A 20,834-nucleotide genomic window follows, 5' to 3' on the forward strand; every position below is an offset into this window, starting at 1 on the left:
CAAACCAATGGTAGGGAGCTGTACCCCACTGAAAATGTAACTGAATACACTGTAGTTTGCTTGTGCAAATTTCTTTACGCAGAGCTGCCTCTTTTGTACCCCTTTTAAATTTTTCAAGCTAGTATTCTTGAACCTGCCATCAAGCCAAAAACCGTACATTCCTGTCTAATATTCCTGCAGTTCATATACTCATATGTGCTCTCAGAACTACCAGCTGTAGACATATGCATTTCAGCAATAATCCTCTTCTCTGAAACTATTACTTCAACATGTTTCTGATGCCACATGGATAATTTCTTTTTAATAATGAGAGTTAGCATCTCCACACCAAGAAAAGTGGGTCACATTTGTTTCTACATCTGCTTAGATACAAAATTCTGGAGCCTCTGCAGCTATTCCCTATCTGTGTTTAAATGTTCTCATTGTAGAATTGCACAATTCCTGTTTGAAACACCATTGTATACTTGGGGATAAAGTAACAATTCCAGCAGTTTCCATGACTGCCCATTTTGTAATGAAAATATTATGGTGGTAATTTCACATTTTCATTCTGTCCAAAAGACATGGAACTCCACATGGATGTCTGCATCATAATACAAACAGAATGGGAAGCATGTTTAATGTGTCTGTGATGCAAGTGGGGAATAGTCAGAGCTCTAGGGGCCAGAAGTACCTCAGGTGTGTGTGGTGGCAAGCTAAAATAACCACTGTCCTTAGAGCCATAAAGGAGAAATAATCTGATTGCTTTGTTCCTAGAGACACACACCTCTCAGAAGGGCACTTTGTAAACTGGGAAATATCATCATAACCATTGGAGTAAGCAAGTGCACCATTGTGTATTCAGGAGGTACTTGGTTTATGTAGATAATCGGTGATAGTTTGGTTTAAGGTTGCCTGAGTCTGTCCTGTGACACACCCCACTGTGCATAATTGTGTGTAGTGAAACTTGTGTCCTTGAGGCTGGCCTTTGGAAGGGAGGAAAAAGGAGTAGACAGATATGGAGCCAAGTGCTTAGTCTCACTAAACAGGCCTTAACATGTATTTCAGATTAACAATATTCGCAATAATAGAAAAAAGTGAAGAAGCTTCAAGCTGCCAGTAGAGCAAATATTTTCTGCACATTCTTTGTCACATATGGAAACATTTCAAATATCAAAAGAAACTTGATGCAGAGGCCTTCTAGTTACTAGAAGAAAATTCTTAGGATGCAAACAAGTTTTAATATAAAACTGATATTTTTTTTTCTGCATTACTTTAGGATAACTAAAGATGCTTAGAAGTAGACTCTCATATTTTCACTACATATATTTTAAAAGAAACAAGACCCCAAAATTTACTGACATATTTCTTGTAGCTTGTCATTTTATTACAAATGCCAGTATTTAAATAAACTCCATTGCTGAAAACATAATAAAATTTCAATATACAATTCAAGAGCTAATTTTACTTAGTTCATTTTCAAGCAAACAACAAGCAGTCTGGAGACATTTTCAAATGTCTAAGCAATGAGCTTTACAGACACTTGCTAAAGATTAACACTACAAACTTTGGAGAGAACTCTGGAAACAAGCTCATTATGCTGCTCAGTGGATGCTCTGCTGCCTTTGTAGTAAGGCTCAGAAGGCAGCTCTCATCCATACACCCTCTGAAGCCTCTCATCCTGTTAGTGATCCAGTAAGCCTCGACTTGAACAGAAGCTTTCAGAACCAAGCACTGCTTGTACAAGATAAGGGCTACCAATTTCTCTCCAAATTGAATAAAATACATTGCAAGGTAATGCAGGAACCTTGATTTTTTTTTTTCTTAAGGTACTATTAGGACTAAAACTGATCATAAATACTTTTCCACTGTTCATATTTTGGGGCTTTTTTCCAATACTATTTTCCAATTTCTGTGAAATGTCACCATCCTTATTTAGGGAAGAACAATATCCTCTTTAGTCTTCTTTCAGTAAATAGCCTGAGGTATTTAGTCAGATTTTACTCTGCTTTATTCAGGCACAATCTAACATATTACATTAATTTTGGAAAAAAATACCTGACATCTCTGATCAAACAAAAAGTATATTTTGCCTTTGGAAGTTGCCCTTTAGTCTAAAAGATTACTTTTCAAAAGTATCTATATTATTTTAGAGCAAAAGTCATGCTTTCTGAGGGAATAGTTGCTTGGGGATGATCAGCTTTAGACAGTTCCAGCATATGGGAATTCACACCCTTAATTACACATCACAGATTCCTGTTCAAAACATGAGAAGGACTAGGAAACTAAAAATGGAATCAGTAGGAGTCAGCATGGCTCACTGAAAAATACAGCAGACAAAAACCATAATGGAGAGAAATAAAACTTGAATTAGCTTGGCCAACTCTTAGAGGATGAAGCTGACTTTCTTTAGCCAGGCTGCAGTCAAAAGGAGGGGAAAAAATTAGACAAACATGGGGACAAAATTTTTGAATATAAACACAAAATTAATATTTTTTTTAAAAAGGACATTTTTAAAAGATGCTGTAGTTTCTAAGAAAACATTTTTAAAAATACTGAATAGTTACACAAAAAGGGAAGAGATACCAATACAGTATGCAGGTAAAAAATTCTCAGCAAAGTAAACGACTGCTCCTGTCAATTGATAAACGCTTTTCAGCCTAACACTATGAGGATAACTGTGCTTTAACAAAATTAATTTTTAAAGTTATCTATTTATCCATCATAGTAATGGAAAAAGGGGTCCTAAATGTTCCTGCTTACAATTTTCTTGTTCACATGCTGCTTCACTTGAATTCATTCTCTAGAAACTAAAGCAGCATGCATTCTTCACTGATACAATTATGAATTATCTTAACTGTTTTTGTGTACCGCTTTCTCTACTTGCAGTACAAGTTCTGTTTTTTTAAGGATTTTCACTTTCTTTGTGTTTGGTAACCCTTCCTTCTGCTTTACGTCTGCTGGCATTATAGGTACCAGCAATATTGTTTTATTTATCTTGTTTGCCCCAAGACTGCATATTTATTTTATATTTATTGCTGTCATCTTAAGCCTGTCTCTTGTGCACCCAGATATCTCAGTCTTCTTTGGAACATTCTTCAAGGATTACAGACTTCAGCCTCAGAAAATGTATTACTCTATTTCCCCCTGCTGAATTACCAGGACTACAGTTTTACATTTAGTCTTAGGGATCAGTTGGTCTTCTCCCTCATGCTGTATATTTCTCCTATACTGCTTTTACAAAACTCCCCTGACCTGACCTTTCCAGTTTACATATTTGTATCCTTATGGTCCCTCTTCTGTCATATAATTATTAGGAAAAAATGATGTAAAATATCGTCAAAGTAACTGTCATTGCCTTAAGAGACTGACTAACAGGGAAACTCATTAATCTCCATAATATAAGTTACAATGCAAATCAGGAAACCAAATTATAAAATATCCTAATCAGAAGTAAATGTATTAATTGGTATTTACACAGATTCAGACATTTAACTAAAGCTACATAAAAGTAATTTCACTTCCAGTGGAAAAACAGCCTAACAAGTGTTGGGCTGCACCTCATGTAGAAACCTCCCATAGTGGGAGACATCCAGCTTCCTTTTGCTACCATGAGTTAGGTGTCAAATCTGAGAGAGTGGTCTAGGCTTTTCCTGTAATTCAGAGAGCAAGAGAAGTCCTTTTAGAGGCTGATAAATCCTGTTCTGGCATAAGTATTAAAGATGGGATAAATTGCTTTTCAGCAGTATTTATCATGACTGTAGAAAAAGAATGAGCAATTGAAGTAAGCACCTATATTTCAAACTGGTCACATGAGGTAAACCTGAATCTTACCAATCTAGAGGTGCATGAATTCTCCTTACCAATGGCTCTAATATATCACCTATCCAGAAGAAGTACCCCATCAGTGCCTAAAACCATGCCGTGTCCAGCTCAGTTCTGAGCAGTATCTGTTCTTACACTGACGGATGTTTTGAATTGTCCTATGTAATAGGTTAATTTTTTTGTTATCCTTTCCTTGAGAAGATTTAGAAAGCACAAAGAACAGAATCCACTATAAATTAATTTCATTTTTTGCAACACTAAAAGGTTTTTTTGACCTAAAATGATTTATGTACTGCTAATGAACGGAAAAAAAAAAAAAAAAAAAAAAAAACACAAAAACCCACAAAAAAAAAAAAAAACAAAAAAAAAAAAAAAAAAAACAAAAAAAAAAAAAACAAAAAACAAAACAAAAACCCCAAACAAAACAAAACAAAACAAAGGGCCTCACATGGTTTCTAAATACAACTATGTCCCTCTCTTGGCCTAAAACTGCAGGGTCAGCACACTTGATAGGAGTGCAAGACCTTAAGTTTAATCCTCTCATGCTTCTTCTGGGGTTTGAGTCTGTGTCTCTCAGAAGACTCCCTTAATTCTCAGACTGCACCATGTCTTCAGTACATAATGAGTGACTAGAGCTTCTCCAGCAAGATGTAAAAACCTTTGCTGAAATACACACGCCAACCTGTTAGTGAATTGTCTACCTTTTTACTCTTTTGGTCTTTGGCTTACTGATTATGTTTTATAATCATAATAGGGCAGTATCATCAGTGGTCCAGTTCACCAACTGCCCCATCACAAATTCTGCTCTGAATTCTAGTAGCCAGTCTTCTTATCTGAGTAGGAAGTTGCACCAGTTTGCTTATAGATAATGATTTAAACAGAAGTCTCAAACATTGCAGGAAAAGTGCATTAATAACTAGCAATTTATTTCTAATATCTGGACTTAAAAAGGCAAGGAGGTCTAATATATTTCAAACATATTTTAAACAATCTGGCATAATATAAGACTGAACACTAAAAGGCTAGCAATCAAATGACTATCAATTTAGAAGGGACAAAACCCTCAACTGTAGGGTTAATGAAGTTCTGTGCTGTGAATTTACTTGAACTATAGACCTAATGTTAGTTAGTGTGAAACAAAAAGGAATTTGTATTCTGTTTACTGCCTTCTGTTGGGGGCGTTCAGCCAGATTGAATCTTTTTTTTTCCTCTGCTTATCTAAAAGGTTCAATAGCACAGTCCTTAAACATGCTTTTAAAAATATGATTTCAATCATACACAGTGTTGAAATGAAAGAATTCAGGTATGATTTTGGACAAAGAGTGTACGCCTTTTAACATGAAATACAGACCTTAGGAAGCACCATTTTCCACACATTTTTATGCCTGTAATAAATTACGTTTGTTGATTATCAAAGTCTGACATCTCCCTGTAATTTGGGAGGGAAGTCCTGTAATCCAAAATTAAGTTTACTTTATGTAAGTAAACAGATTTTCTGCTCACTGGACTAAGTATGTGATAATTTCAGATCTTTGTATTAAGGCCTTTGTAAATTGGAAGTACAATTTTTTAAAAGTTTAAATTGACTATTAATAGTTAAATAATTGTTTTTATTTTCCTTTTGTCAAAGTTTTTCTTCTGAACTAAAGAGTGTAAAGGAAGACTTTGCTAATGCCCAGCTTCCTGTTGGTAGCAGTTAGTCATCTGGCTAAAAAACAGAGGCATGCATTATAAATGCCTTGGTTTTCAGTAAATATTTCCCTAAGTTATAAAGGTTAAAACAGATCTTTTAATATGCATTTACTAATTTAGTTAAACATTACTAATATAGTATCTGCAGTACTGTTTATATATGTCAGTATGGTTTATTTTTTCAAATGGTAAGACAGTGTTGATTCACTTTGGTTGATGAACCCAGCGAATTGTGGGTTCTTTTTTTGAGGAAATTTTGCCAAGTCATCTTGCAGTTACACTTTTAGTAAACTCTAAACAGAGTAATACTTTGCATTTGTCTGCTTCTTTTTTTTTCTCTTGACCTATCCTCCGATTTATTCAAGCATCCAAGTTCTGATTTTGCCTTTCAATCTGCTTGTATACTCTCCAAAGCCTAATATAAAGTCTAACTTTAATAAATTAATTTTTTATTTGATAATTTACTTATTCACATTACTGAGTAGAATCTGGTACAAAGAAAATATCTGTGGTTCTATAGTCAGTCATCTCTCCCTTTGGACAATGAACTATTAATTTTAATTAAAAAATAAATAGTTGAAATTATTTCCCAAATGTTTTTGTGCCCCTTTTCCTTTAATTTCATCAAGATATTTTTACATGATTGCTTTTAATAGTCATATGGAAGTAACAAAAAACTTTTTGTAAGTTAATATGTATGATCTTTGCTTGGTTTAGAAGGAGATTAAATTGGATTAAAGCCAGAGATTCCCTAAAAAACTTTTAGGCTATCTCTTAAAGGCATTCATATTGTTTGCTTGTTTATTGCAGTATTTTTCTGAGAATTGCAGTAGGCTGACTGGTTTGAAAATTCCTAATTACCTCTAATCCTCCCTTTTAATATTTAGATATTCTTCTGGAACCTTATTAGAATTCTTTCTGGAACCTTATTTACCACCTACAACTAGCATGTCGATTAGGAAATTCTTCAGAAAATAGGAAATATATAGATGAGTCTGAAGGCAGATACTAATCTGAATCTAAGACATTCCCTCCTTTAGCAGAATGTTAACATCAAAGCAGTTATGGAGGGGCCATGTCATTGCAGTGTAGAAGGAAAGGAATAAATACAGCTCCAGCCTACTCTCAAGCAAGGACTGATGGCTGTGGATCATGAGGGGGCAGGAGTGCCTGTCTGGCATGTTGTCTGGCATGGCACACAACATTTCTGGACAGGATGGATTTCAGACATGTCACTATCCTAGGATGTTTTATGGTCTGGGCAGCAGGGTATCACAGTGTGTTGTCATTCCTAGTCACTTACATACTGCTATGTGCTATATATGTCATGTGGTTGCCAAACCCTCAGTTTGAAAACTGCTCCTGGGACCAGCTGTTTGAATATTTTTATTGAGTCTCTTTTCAGATCTTCTTTAAATAGAGGATGCAGTGTGGTTTTAGGCTAAGGTTGTCCACTTGAAAATACCAGGGACAGGGAGGACACAGGAGCAAACTATTGGAAAAACAGGTGCTGTTCAGTCTTAAGAGCAGACCTGGTTGAACTTCTGGGGGAAGAACTGTCTGACTAGAGGATTACTGGATTTTTGCAAGGTCAGTAGCATCTCTGTGAAAAAATAAAAGCAAAGGAGTACATGTGTAGGGCAGTACACGGTTCCCCCCTTGCAAGGGGAAATTTACCACTTTAAAAGTTCCCAATGCTCTGAATACACTGACTGGCAGAAGTCCAGCATTTCTCTATTGGGATTTTTAATATCATTGCCTCCTATACAAATTGCTCTTTGTCCCACAAGTCTTGGCCAGACAAAGTCCAATTTGACAACACCCTTCCTCAGGCAGCCCAGACGACGTGGGCTGTGTGCCAGTGCCTGGTAGGTCCTCTTTGTACTCCTGCTGCCACTGGGGCCATTGGGTGCCTCCTAATTGCTAGAGTGACAATATGTACTCCTTTGCCTTCATCCCACCAAATGTTCACTTCCTGTCTCTGTGCCAGTCAGAAATGTTGCCCAAAGAATCATGAAGGAGTGGTAGTATGGGGAACAAATAAGGAAAATTATTTTTAATTTCAACTGCTCTATGATAAACTTGTATTAATGGCCACCAATTTAATGACACAAAATCCTGCAGGAGAGGGAAAGGACATAGTTCATTTATAAAGCACACAGGACACTGAAGTGCTTTGACTCTGGTCACTGCAGCAGTACAAACAGCAATTAGACCCCAGGAAAAAAGTAGGTTGTTTCCAACTACTGGCTCCTTTCATGTTGTTTGCAACCTGTTTTTGCACAACGCACCACAGCTATTTATAAACTGCAAGTGGGAGCTGAGAATAGGAAGAGCTTTGTGTTTATGGGATGACAGTGTCAGGAGAGCAATACTTCAGCTAAATTGGGATGGCCTCTACAGACTCCTGTTTCTATGATTGTAATGCTGCTGGTATTTTTGGGAATGAAGTCTCACAGACACAGGCTCAGCTTCATGTAATTTATGTCTTCTTAAATATAAAAATAAACAAAGTTATGTTGAAAAGCTGTGAAGCTATGCTTTTTTTTTTTTTTTTTGCCAAAATGAGTAAAGCTTTTCAGCCTCTAATTTTACCTCTATGAAATTAGTTGATAGGCCATTTACCAGAGAGAGCCAGAAGGTGGTTGTTACAATACTGAGTTATTTTAAGAAGAGGGGAGAGACATGGGTGAGATGGTTAGATTAATTAAAGGAAAAAAACAGGTCTTCCAAAAACTTGCACCGGTAGAAAATTCTGTGCAGTTCTAGCAGGTCTGCATATGCCTGTAAATGGCCATTTCAGATATTATTTTTCTGTTTCTCCTTTCTTTTGTGGTAGGTTAAAAAAGACACTGCATGAAGGAGTGGAGAACCTAAATTTTCGAGTCTTATTTACTATTTGCAAAGGGAGATACCATTCCAAAACTTCATAGAAGAAAATTCTTAGAAAAATCTTCTCTAGCCTATTTGCCACTGAGAGCTATGGTGTTTGGCTTGGAGCAATTTGGCCTGGAATTATTTCCTAGCAAATACTGACTTGAAAGAAGAAAAAAGCTTTTTTCATGTGTTTTGGATGAACTGGGATAAAATGCTGTAGAAAAAGTTGACAGAAGAAGATTGACGTAGCACCAGTTTGAGCTCCTACCAAACTATTAGATTCTATGACTAGAACAGACAACTGCAACCCACTTCTGATAAAAAGACGTTTCAGAACAGCATTTAAAAGATAATTTTATGTTTTCTACAGAAAAAGTTTTTTGATTCAGTGAAAACTCTTCACATTTGGCAAGATATTGTCTCTCATTTGAACGTAGTGACAAAATAACATTACAAGCTGTTTTAGTCTCTTCTTAAAATTGTGGAAAAAGGTGTTTGCAGTTTTGATTTGCAAAATTTTTGAACTGGAATTAAAATCAATGCATTACTGCTCAGTTCATGATTAAAATACCTTTTAAACCTATGTTTATACTGATTTAACACAAGTGTCTTCAGAAGCAATGAAGAGTGAATCAGCACCAGACTAGTTACTGTTTTTAACTCTTCCATGGTTATGACTGAGAAAATGTAATTAAGAAAATGATAGCTTCTCAATTTCTACAAAATGCCATTTAACATTAATGCAACTTATATGTTATCATTATAGCGCAAGTGTTCTATTGTCATTACATTGCAAGGGTTCCATGTTGCTAGAGTTCCTTACCTCCTTGGTGTTTCTTGTGGGCATCTCCTCTACACACTGACACATACTTATCCTCACAGCAGCCAACTAACTCCAGTTCCCACCAATCCACTCTTTTATAACACTCTTCTGGTTGGCTGCAGGTGTGGCCTGTTAACATCAGGCCTGTTCCTAATCTTTAGTAATTGGTTCAGCTGCAACTCTTTAGGGGATAAGATTACATTCTATACCACCTTCATTTACTTATGTTCTATCTCCCTACACTGATGCAGTACTTGTAAAATCTAAAACAAGTACTGACAACTCCCTATTAATAATTGATGATCACCTTTGGTCACTGTCTAGTGATTTTGAGATGTGAGATGAGAAAGGCAAAGAGAGATTCAATTCAGCTGTGCAGATTGCCAAGAGAAATAATGGAAAAGTAGCATAAAAACATGAAGTTAAAAAAAAAAAGTGGGTAAACTTCCTTTTTGATATTCATGAGGATTAAGTAAACTTGTACTCTCATATAACTACAAAACAAGGCAATGATGTTGCTATCTGCTAATTGCAAGTAAATTATACCAATTAATAAATATTGATATTCACAAAGAGCTGGTTTTGTTATAATATATATTTAAATATTTTTTTTATATTGCTAATATTGCATTAATAGAGGAATAGGCTAGATTAACTAGCAATTTAGCAAACTTCTTTATTGAGAATTTTTAATCCATGAGATTGTGCTAGAAGAAACAACTGTTTATGAGTGTAAAAATGCCGTGTTGAAACTAACCTTTCTTCTTTGGTAAAAGGAAATCGAGTCACTTATTTAATATTCTAAAGGTACAAAAGCAGAGAGTATTCTAAAAGCTCAGCAATTTTTTGCATGTATTTATATTCTTTACCTGCTTAAATGCTAATGTAGGTGAGCAATCTGTAGTAAAGACCTCCTAAACCTTTGTTAGTGGCTGGAAAAGCCTAGAATCTAACTATAACTGCTCTTTCAACCCAATGTCCATAATCAAAGGAAAGTCTTAGTACTGGCCTTTGGGACAGTGAAGTGCTGACAGCTTGTGAACTTGCCCAAGATAGCTTGAAGTTGTCTTTCACATACCAGTGCTTGTATATGTGTTGTGTTCCTCTTCCTTACTCCTAAGTAAGGTCTTCATGCCCCTGGATAAGGCTGAATCATTCGTATGCTGAGGGAGAAGAAAATACTGGTCTATTTTAAGACCAGCATAATTTTAATAAATCATTGAGTAACTGAAAGAGTAGACTATCCATGCTACGTACCTGAATTAATTTTGAAGACTCAAGGGAAACTTTGTGCAGTGGAGGTTTTCTCCTGAGGTCAGAGCTTAGTGAGACAGGGACTTGGAATTTCAGTTTGTAGGATGTAAACAGAAAACTATTATTAAAATAAAAGAAGAAGAATGGGACAGAAACCTCTTAGGGAATCTGTTTCTGAAGTTCATGTTAGAGGTACATCCTACAAGTATTTGTTATGCCATTAGCTGGGTAGGTCCAGTGCTGTTTATATTCGTTATCACTTACATGCCTTCTGTTAATCCTGTTCCATATTAAGGGACCTTCTCATTAACTGAAGTCATAAGATGGCAGCTATTTAGAGTTGCAAACATTTTTATGCTTACTTGATGGAATCATGATCATTATCTCATTTAGATATCAAGTAGAAAAATTTAAAGGAGGAACAGTTTTGGATATTATTCTGACAAAATGAAACCATTTGTATCTCTGGAAGAAGATTGGAAGAGTACAGGCACATCAGACATGTGATCAAGTCAGATCTGCAACACCACATTTGGCTGGTTGGTATTTACAGGGAATTTATGGAGAACAATGCTGATGGCATGGTCCTGTTACCTTTCAATGTATTTTTAAAGCTCCTTTTGTCTTTTGGAAATTCTGATGAAGCATTTAGGAGACAAAATAGAACATTATTGTTTTGATGTTTGAAATGTGTGATGCACACTCCCTTCTAACTGCAATGCAATTGGTTTCTATGTATTTTGTAGGAAAGTTTAAAACATTGGCATTATTGATGTAACATGGAAACCACAATGCAGTGCACAGTCAAATGAACTTTAACCTCTTGCAAGTTTAGGAATTCATGTTTAAAAGCTGGTCTTTTTTTGTGGTGTTTTATTTGCTCCCTAGAACCTTACTACCTCTAATTAATGCACATACACATGTATTTGTATGCCATCATAACACCCATAATTTGTGTGACCATCATTATGGATAAATTTGTATCAGCAAAGTAAATCTATTGAAAAAGCCCATCGCTTTTGTGGTGAAAAAGTTCCAGTGAATAAAGCAAGTTAGGTCTGTATCTTGCTCATAATGCATTGCTTAGAGTAGTTTCTTTGTACACAGGACTCTGTTTCTGTCTGGGATTTTGGGGTATTTCTAATGTACAGGACTCATCAAAAGTTTTATTTTCTCTTAATGTGTTTGATCTTTACATTTGCTAAAATATGGATAGTATTCCAGGCTTAACTTTCATGTATTACACCAAAGGTTGCAGTTATTCTTTTATATATGATTTTCTATGCATGCTTTTAGTTTGTCTCTAATTTAACACTGAGATAAAGGACTTTTGCTTTGTAAAATTGATTTGCTATGGTGAACTTCTCCTGTTTCTATTTTAATCTTTCTTGATCTGGATTTATACTGACCTCTCTTAGAGAAATTATTTTGTCTAACCTGTTTTTTTCATTAGGATTTAAATGATTGTTTCAGCTAGATCCCTGAATGGTTTTTTTATTTTGTTTGTTTGTTTGTTGGGGGTTTTTTTGTGTGTACGTTTCCTCCTCAGGATTATTTCTGTTTTATTTTTGTTATGTTGCTGTTTTCTTTGTGACCTACTTGCTGCCATTATGTTGAGACTCAGTCTTTTTGGCTATGCACTTTTTAAAAGGCTGTTTCTAGAAATCTGCCTGCTTGAACAGCATACAAATAAAACAACAGTTCTTCTTCTGACAATGTGCAGAATTTGCCAGAGCATCGATTACTTTAGGTGTTTTTCTGTGTTGGCTTTAGCTCTGGTATTGAAGTGAATCTATAGTCTTCTATCAACTCTAAGATATTCAATACTGCAGTTTCTTGTGTATTCCAATTCTAGTTGAAGCATCAAGCTATGACTTTCCCTGAACACTGTTTTTGTAAATCTGACACTTTCTTATGAGGTTAAGCTATTCCTTTATTAATTGAAAGCCCTTATGTAAGTAAGCCATTGACGAAACAAAGTTGAAAATACATTCCTGCTACTTCACTCACATTCCTGCTAACTCCATTCACATCTCTGGATTTAACATCAAGGACATACTTATATGGCTGATTTTTGCTGACAACAGTTAAAAATGCTATGAAGTCTGAGGCCATGCAGCACAGACAAAAATTTCTAACCTTCAAAGTCAAGTGATGCTAAAACAAATTGGGCAGTAAAAATGTCCTTTAGAGGTGAAATGGCAAGAAATGATAAATTATTATGTGTTCTGCTCTCCATTTATGTGATTTCATAGCCTGTTGTGAGTGAATCCTTTCTCCATTGGTGTATTGATAATTTATTTTCCCTGATGGTCAGCAACTGAAAGATTAGGTTGCAGAACACTAAGGGACATTTTCTCTTCAATGTCTCTTTAGCTCATACAGGAGTTGCAAACATGCAAGGCAGGTCATACAGGCAGAAAAACTGTAAATGCAAAACACTCTCAGTAGTGATTAATAACAATTACAATGAAAAACAATTTTGGCACTGAGAAATAAGTCCTTTTCTATCCAGGGCCTGTAGAACTTGACATTAACTACAGACTTATAGTGCTGTAAAAGCAAAATACACTGTTCTAAAGACTACAGGCATATGCACAAAGATAAAAATGTGAGTAAGGTTGAGAAACCAAGCGCTAAAAAGTTTGTAAGTGCCAAAATGAAAAATGGATCTACAGTCTTTATTTGGCATCACAATGCTTATGTATTATGACACAGAAGCACATATTTAAAATATTACCTAATTCATTACAGCTGACAGTGCATACTATTGAAATTCTTCTATGAATCATTGCCTTTCTCACAGATTTTTCTATGAGATGTATCACTTGCATCTGGAAGCACCACAAAATGCATTGATTTATTACTTTATGCCATGTGAAACGATGGAATATTTTATCCTTATCTGATGTGAAGGAAGCTGAAGTATGGAGAGGTTAAGGTCAAAGGGATCCATTAATTTCATGTATCTAACCAAGAAGACTGAGGCCTCATTTTTCAAATAAGGTAGTATTTTTAGTAAGCCATATGTCTAGAGCAGCGGTTCCTCTAACAACTGTTACAGTGTGAGTGCTTAATACTTAAAAAAACAGATTATATGGTTGCAGTTTTCACTTCTTGTCCCGGGCAGAACAGCTGAGACAGCCAGGAAAATGAAAAAAAAAATCTAAATGTGTGTGTGTGTGTGTGTGTGTGTGAATATGATGTAGGAACAGGTTACTCATCACTACAAGTCTTGTATAACTTAAATGCGTTCAGTGAGTATGGAATTTTTGAGGATTTTGACTTCTGTTTCTCAGGTCTCTCTGGGTGTGTGTCAGTGGCACTTTAAAGTTTACAATGCAGCCATTTAAGGTGGTGTTTCACAGGGACAATGACAGGTTCAGCCTTTAAATGACCAAATCTTGCTCAAGTTCAAAAACATGTCATAAGGTAAGGAAAAGAGGAAGACAGAAAGAGTGAGATGGGGCTAAAATATTGGCAAGAAAAGACCTCAGATTTTTTTTATTATGTAGAAAACAATCTGGATTTCCTTATTTCCTTCTTGTAAATAACCAAAGTATTATTGCTAATTTTTTTTAAAAGCTTTCAGACTCAGCCAGGTTTTTAGTATGGAAACTGTCATCCTAAACAACTGGTGTTGTTTAAGCACATTTTAACTGGCAAGTTAAAATGATCTGATCTTCTACTGAAAGTATTGGTATGGTTATCTCAGACACTTGTTCTCCCTGTAATTCTAGGGCTTCATTCTGCCTCAAATTACATCAGTACAAGTCCAAAATGTTTTTATCTTTGCAAAAGTACATCAGTGTAAAAGTGATAGGAAATAATAAAAATAATGCCAAATAAAAAAAAAAAGTATCATTTCTGAAAACAAGAGATCTGAATTAATCCATGAAGAATGAGGATCACAAAATATCTCTGTTCTCCATTGCATTTGTTTCCTATTCCTTTCAACTAATTTCTTAGAGAAGTTGCAAAATAAGATTCGTGTTACTGAAGCAGTTGCACTGTTGCAAGAGAGGAGTGGTAGCATTCACATTATTTTTCTACATTATAACAAAAACTAATTTCATTAAAATGAAAGGATGTTCAAATATCCAGTTTACTATGGCTGAAATACTTTTCAGATGTGTTGATTTTCAGAAATCTTCAGCAGAATTTAATAGCATGGTTAATCTCTGGCAGGGCTTTTTAATTATTACTAGTGATCACACTTGAGTTCTTGAAATTTAAGGGTTGTTTCGACAGAATTTCATTGGGAAAAAAATATCTATTTTCTTTTCACTCTGCATGAAAATGAAGGTGATCTCAAAAGCTATCAGCAAATGGGATTGTTTTCCATATCATCTCAATAATTACCTTTCCAGGAGAGTTACTAATACAGTAGGAACTGCAGTTTGTCTTTATTAGCTGAGGCATGGCTGGGAAATCCACTTCTGTTACACTCCCTGAAGTGTTGTTTAATAACCAATGTGTTTCACATGTCAGCTCTGCTGCTCCTCCTGGGATTCTTCCATCAAGAGAATGCGTGTTCTGTCTGTGCTATCCTGGCATTTTCTAAAGCCATCCTCCAATTTGCTTGCCCAAGACCCACAGACAATTGAGGAAAGTAACACAGGAAGTTTTTCAAACTATTCCACAAGTAGTTTCAAATAAACTGTTCTTTCTTCATCATAAGTTAGGGTAAGGTGAAAATGCCAGTTCAACCAACTGTTCCACAGAAGTGTGTTTTACTGCCCAGGAGAAGGAGAACTGCTGCTGTGTAGCAATCATGAATGAGGCAAAGCTTGGCTGGAAAGAGGGGCTTCCTTCTCTGGATTTCCAAACTCAGTGGTATTCTGGTTTCTTTCTGAATTGCACACTGCTAATTTCTCATTCTCCTTTAAATAACTGTCTGACATATAGTTATTCTAAACATGCTTTCAAAGGCTTTAAAATAGAAGATACAGCTTTTACAAAAAATTTGTTCTTTCCACAAAAAGATATGATTGTCTGCCTCCAAATTTACTTTGGGAATTCATTTCAAGGATCATGTGTTCATAATGCTTTGGCATAAAAAATTAAATGCCCTTCAAATATGCTATGATTTAAGAAATGTCTTGGGTTTAATTAGATGGCTTTATTTACAAGTCCACTGTCCTCTGTCTGTCATGTCATACTGGAAATACTGGAACTGAATCCATAATTCTGTAGGACAAATTCTGCTGAAAGTACATGGAATTTACCCTCTGCAATAGCAAAACTGTTCCAAATTTGATAAAATATTGACATCTTCTTGATATTCATACATTTGTCTTCTTCACAAAAAAAAGATAATGCACTGCCATATGACCTGTGCAGAAAAAGAAGACTCAAAGCCATTAATTTACTAGTAGAAATTAATAATCACTCTATTTTATTGGAAAAAATGCAGAAATTAATCATAAACCAGCTGCTTTTTGGAAAGTAAAAGTTCAGTCATTTGGGGCCTTTATGTGTTTTTATGACAGATTTACATTTTGTATTGATAGTCTTGTTTTTGAAATTATAATATATATCCACAGATATGCATACATGACTATCCTTCCATATAGATATATGTCCATTCATTGTGAACCTATAACCAGATGCTTTGATATGTATTCTGAAATGCAAAGCATTGTTTTGTGAACTACATAAACTAAGTGAAATAGTGTACGATACTTTGTCATCAATTTTTAAAATTGTATGCCACTCTTCAACCTTAAAAAGTCCTTCCTTGCATCATTAGAGTATTTTGTTTCTTAAATATGAATAAAAAACATAGAGAAATAGTATAAATTAAATTTATATTTTTCTTAAAGAGGAAAAAAAAAAGAAAGCTAAAAGACAAGGTTGTGAAGACATCACAGGGAAAGAGAACAGAAGGAAGAAGAGAAATGAGAAATTTTAGTCCTGTAAGGCATTGAGTAAAAATAAAGATCTGGGCTAGGTTAAAAGAAGAAAAAAAAATGAGAGGAAGTTAATATCATCTGTCCTGAACTCATTCTGTCAGTCAGAGGTAGGAAATACCACCTTCAGAAATCTGAATGCTCTTTATCCGTTCACTTGTCAATCACAGAAGAATTTCAGCACACTGATTCCTAAGCCTTATTTACACCATTGTAGGAGTTACTGAATGAGGATTAGAGAAATAGGAGACTAATTTGGAATACAATTTCAGGAGGAGGTTAAATGAGATAAAAAATAGAATGAGAAAAATGGAAAAGATAAACTAAATAAAGTAAAATAAGAAAATTAAAGAAGGGAAATAGAATCTTGCAGTAAAGTGTTTTCATGTCAGCACAGACTGTCGGGTTTGCTGTTTTCCTGGAACAAACTTTTGTCCAAAATGATGAGTTGATGCCCATGAGTAACAAGTGCTGGATGCTCTAATTCTTCTTTAGATAATGAAAGTGATCTTGGTGCCTGAGAGTCAGGCTGATTGACTCAGTCATGGCATGACTTGCTTGGCCTACCTTACTCCTGGTTGGGAGCATTAAAGTGAGAAACAGACAAAGATTTTCAACCTTGAATGCTCACTTAAGGCCTGAAACTAAAATTAAATCTGAAATAAATAACCAGGATCTGTCTACATTGGTGGACTTAACACTTCTGAGCAGCTTCCTGCAAAGAAGGTGCTTCTTTTACTGTGTGCATGGTTTCTGAGAATTTTCACTTGAAAATGTTGGCTTCATTCCTCAGAATATTTCTGTGCCATCTGTAAATTTTCCACCCTCTTGTTTTGCATTGTCCATCTGTTTAGACCAAGCTTCTTCTCATAGGTCCTGAACACAATGTGTCATCCTAGAAAGTGAGGCAAGCAACTACTTCTGTGTTGGACTCAGAGCTCTGCAATTTTTAAGGCATGGATTTTCCCCACAGTCCCTGCAAGGTGGGCAGATAATGGTTCTCTCCATCATCTGAGGCTGTGATGTCTGATACCAAAAGGTGTTTAATGTAAAAATCTTTCACTCACTCAGGTAGAGGCAACTTCTTCAGCTTTGCAGAGACATAATCCTGCAATTCATGTACCGTGTGAACTTCTGCCACTGACCTGCTTCTGCCACCTTGCAGGGCCTGGATAAATGGATAACACTTCAAAGCTTTCACTTACACTGAAAACAATCTCCTGCAGGATTGCCAAATCAGGCATCTTTTCAGCTATCTTTTCTTAGGGGACGAGTTTTAGAGGATGCTTTTATAACATTTCCAATGAATGATACAAAGACTTTTGCAGTATGTGGTAGTGGATGTTTTCACTACCTCATAAAAGCAATGTTGGGGGTTTTTCCCACTTATGTGGGAGGCCAAAAAAAACCACTGTGATACATCAGGATCTGCAGCAGCTTTCCCCCTTTCTGTGAGACCACCTTAATCAACAGAATATGAGTTAGGGTTAGAAGAGAAAAAGACACGTTGGAACAGTTTCAAGTTGTCAAATATTATTTATTTGTTGAAAAAGAAAAGACAACAGAGCAGTTTTAAACTGGGTTATAAGGGAGTCAGGCTTAGATTTCAGTTTTAGTTTATTTTATATTTTATATTTTGCATTTTGAAAAATAAGATTTTGAGCTTGGAAAAATGGAACAAACCAGTAAAATCAGTTTATGGAAGATAAAAGCTACAATTTTAAAAAATCTATTTCAAAAATCACATTAGGCAGATACTAAGCATTAATAGATACTGATGTATCAAAACAGAGAAAGAATCCCTTCAAACTTTAGCCTAAGGACAATTCTTCTTGAGGATAATTTACATAGTGACTTTTGGCATTTTTGGCAAAATTAAATGGCAACAGGTTAAGCCAAATCTGTTACTGCAATCAAGAAAGAAAAGAGTTTCATGTTCTACCACTCATCTTTCATTTTCCATAGATGTTTTTTACATCATACCTCTTCTGACAAACATGAAAAAACAATTATTATCAAAATTTGTGTGTGCATTACACCATGGTTGGGGTATATGTGGACTAGGAGAACTCTTTCTGTATCAACTCTAGACTGCATTTCCCTTGTATTTAGACATCTGCTTTGTGGCTGTAAATGAAAAGAAATAAATCTTTACTAAAATTGTGGACAAATACCCAACACTATAGCACTATAATCAGCAAAGAAGGTGTAGAATCATAGAATGGATGGGGTTAGAGGGGATCTTGAAAAGTCACCTAGTTCCAACCCTTCTTCAGTGAGCAGGGGCATCTTTAACCAGATTAGGTTGCTCAGAGCTGCATCCATGTTCAGCTTTGTCAAAGGTGTGTGGATGGAAGGATGCCAAGCTTTTTGGAAAACTCCACAGGCTCCAGCTCCAGTTAAAGGGATGAAAGGGGGTGCCACTTCAGGAGGAGGCATTCCCATTCCTCCTGCACTGCCAGGGCAGCATTCTTTCCTTGGCTTCACACCACAGCCACTGTGAGGAGCAAAGCAGATAGCTCTTCCTGAAGCTCCCTGTAGTGACCCAGATCAAGGCAAACATAAACACAACCAAAATGAAGTTTTGAAGGGTCCTTGTGGGTAACAGCAAGAAGAATAATCAGAACGTGAGAACTGGCTGAATGGCAGGTCCCTGAGGGTTGTAATCAGCGGCACAGGGTCTAGTTGGATGCAATTCTGTGCTATGTGCTCTAGGATGACCCTTCTTGAGCAGGGAGGCTGGACCAGATGATCCACTGTGGTCCTTTCTGACCTGACCCATTCTGTGATTTTGGATTCATTCTAAAATCAACTATTCTTTAAGACGGGTAAATAAGTTTTAAAAAGCAACATTTTGCAAACTACTAGACTTGTTAGAATTTGTCTACATACTGAATTGTATAAGATTTTGGATGGTACAATAAACACCACACACAAAGAAACAAAGAAATGTAAGTTAAGGCGCAGCACAGGTACAGGAAAAACTGGCTAATAAAACCCCAATGCCTTGATTTCTATGTGTACTCTCACAACTGTATAGCCATAGTGAGCTTACAAGCAAGAATGGCATGAAAGAAAGAGGAGATTTAATCACATTCTTTTGAAAATGGGAGTATTTCATTCAGCACTTAAACTATTGGCAGCCAAGTGCAGATGAATTTACTTTATCATTAAATATGAATGTTGCTATGTGCCTAAACAAAAGATTTCAGATATCACTGCTGTCAGGACTTTCAAGAATAGGAGTTTACTCTCACTATAAAAAATAAAATGCAATCTGATCTGTTTCAATGGAAATACCTGAACATTTTTCCATGGCATGTTATCTCTGAAAAATGGAAAATTTATGTGAGCTAAAGAGCAAATAATTGCTCCATTTCACGCTGAATTTCACCTTACATAATCTGTACATTGTTAATCTTTCAGGAACATTAACCCAGCCAACATTAACCCTCTTGTGCTCAGCATAAATAACACCAAAGAACTAGAGCAGTTATGAATATGTCAATTTTTAAATGTGTGAAAAAATTCTACTGTACAAAATGAAACATGAATTCAATAAATACATAATTTTAGCATAAATTAAGTATATGTAATGCTGTTACTTGAACAAAGTAATAAAAAATACTAATTGGTCGCATTAAAAATGTTGTTTACACTGTAAAATAGAAGGACATTAATAAAAAAAAATTCTAAATTGTGATTTGGAGACACATGCAAAGAAAGATACATCTAGAACAAGACAGTGATACTGGGCCAGATATTAAGATCCTTTAAATTAGATTTTTCATATTTAGATGCATATAGAACATGCTATGGCCCATTATTGTCAATGGAAATCTAATGAACACAGTTGGAATCAGAAGAGCAATTTAGTTCACCTCAGAGCAGACATTAAGACTATGACCTTACTAGCAAATAAAACAGATCCACAGCTTAGATACCTGTAGTAGTTAAATTTAGGTGTTTGATGTCATAGTACAGTCACATCCTTTTTCTCCTCAGCTTTGTCGGAAATTTATGGAGAAAACAACTTGTGAGAACTTAGAGAAAATTATTTAAACACCCCTGATTTCAGTCAGCCCTAGATTTTCACTCACTCATACACACATAAAAAACACAAATGTTTGTCTAAGTGGTCTGGCAAGGATCAGCTGTGGTTTACAGCAATGGGAAAGGATACAGTTGTTGATTCCTCACTATTTCTCTTGTTTTCTTACTTACTGGTGATATCAAATGTTTTTTTGGACTGCTGCTCAGTATAATTTCTAAATCAAAGATTATTTCAGGGTGATACTTCTGTTTCAGAATTTTATTTATCTTTTCATAATTCTTAGACAATGGATTGCTCGTTGTATATTTCCTCATTTGAGGCATCTTCAGGCTTACAGTCTGCCTTGCTTGTAGAGTAACAGGAATGATATACACAATAAGATGTTAGCTTTATTGCCATTCTTCTGTTATCAGACCAC

The sequence above is a fragment of the Melospiza melodia genome, chromosome 3, assembly GCF_035770615.1.
Source record: "Melospiza melodia melodia isolate bMelMel2 chromosome 3, bMelMel2.pri, whole genome shotgun sequence".
In the NCBI taxonomy this organism is placed as follows: domain Eukaryota; kingdom Metazoa; phylum Chordata; class Aves; order Passeriformes; family Passerellidae; genus Melospiza; species Melospiza melodia.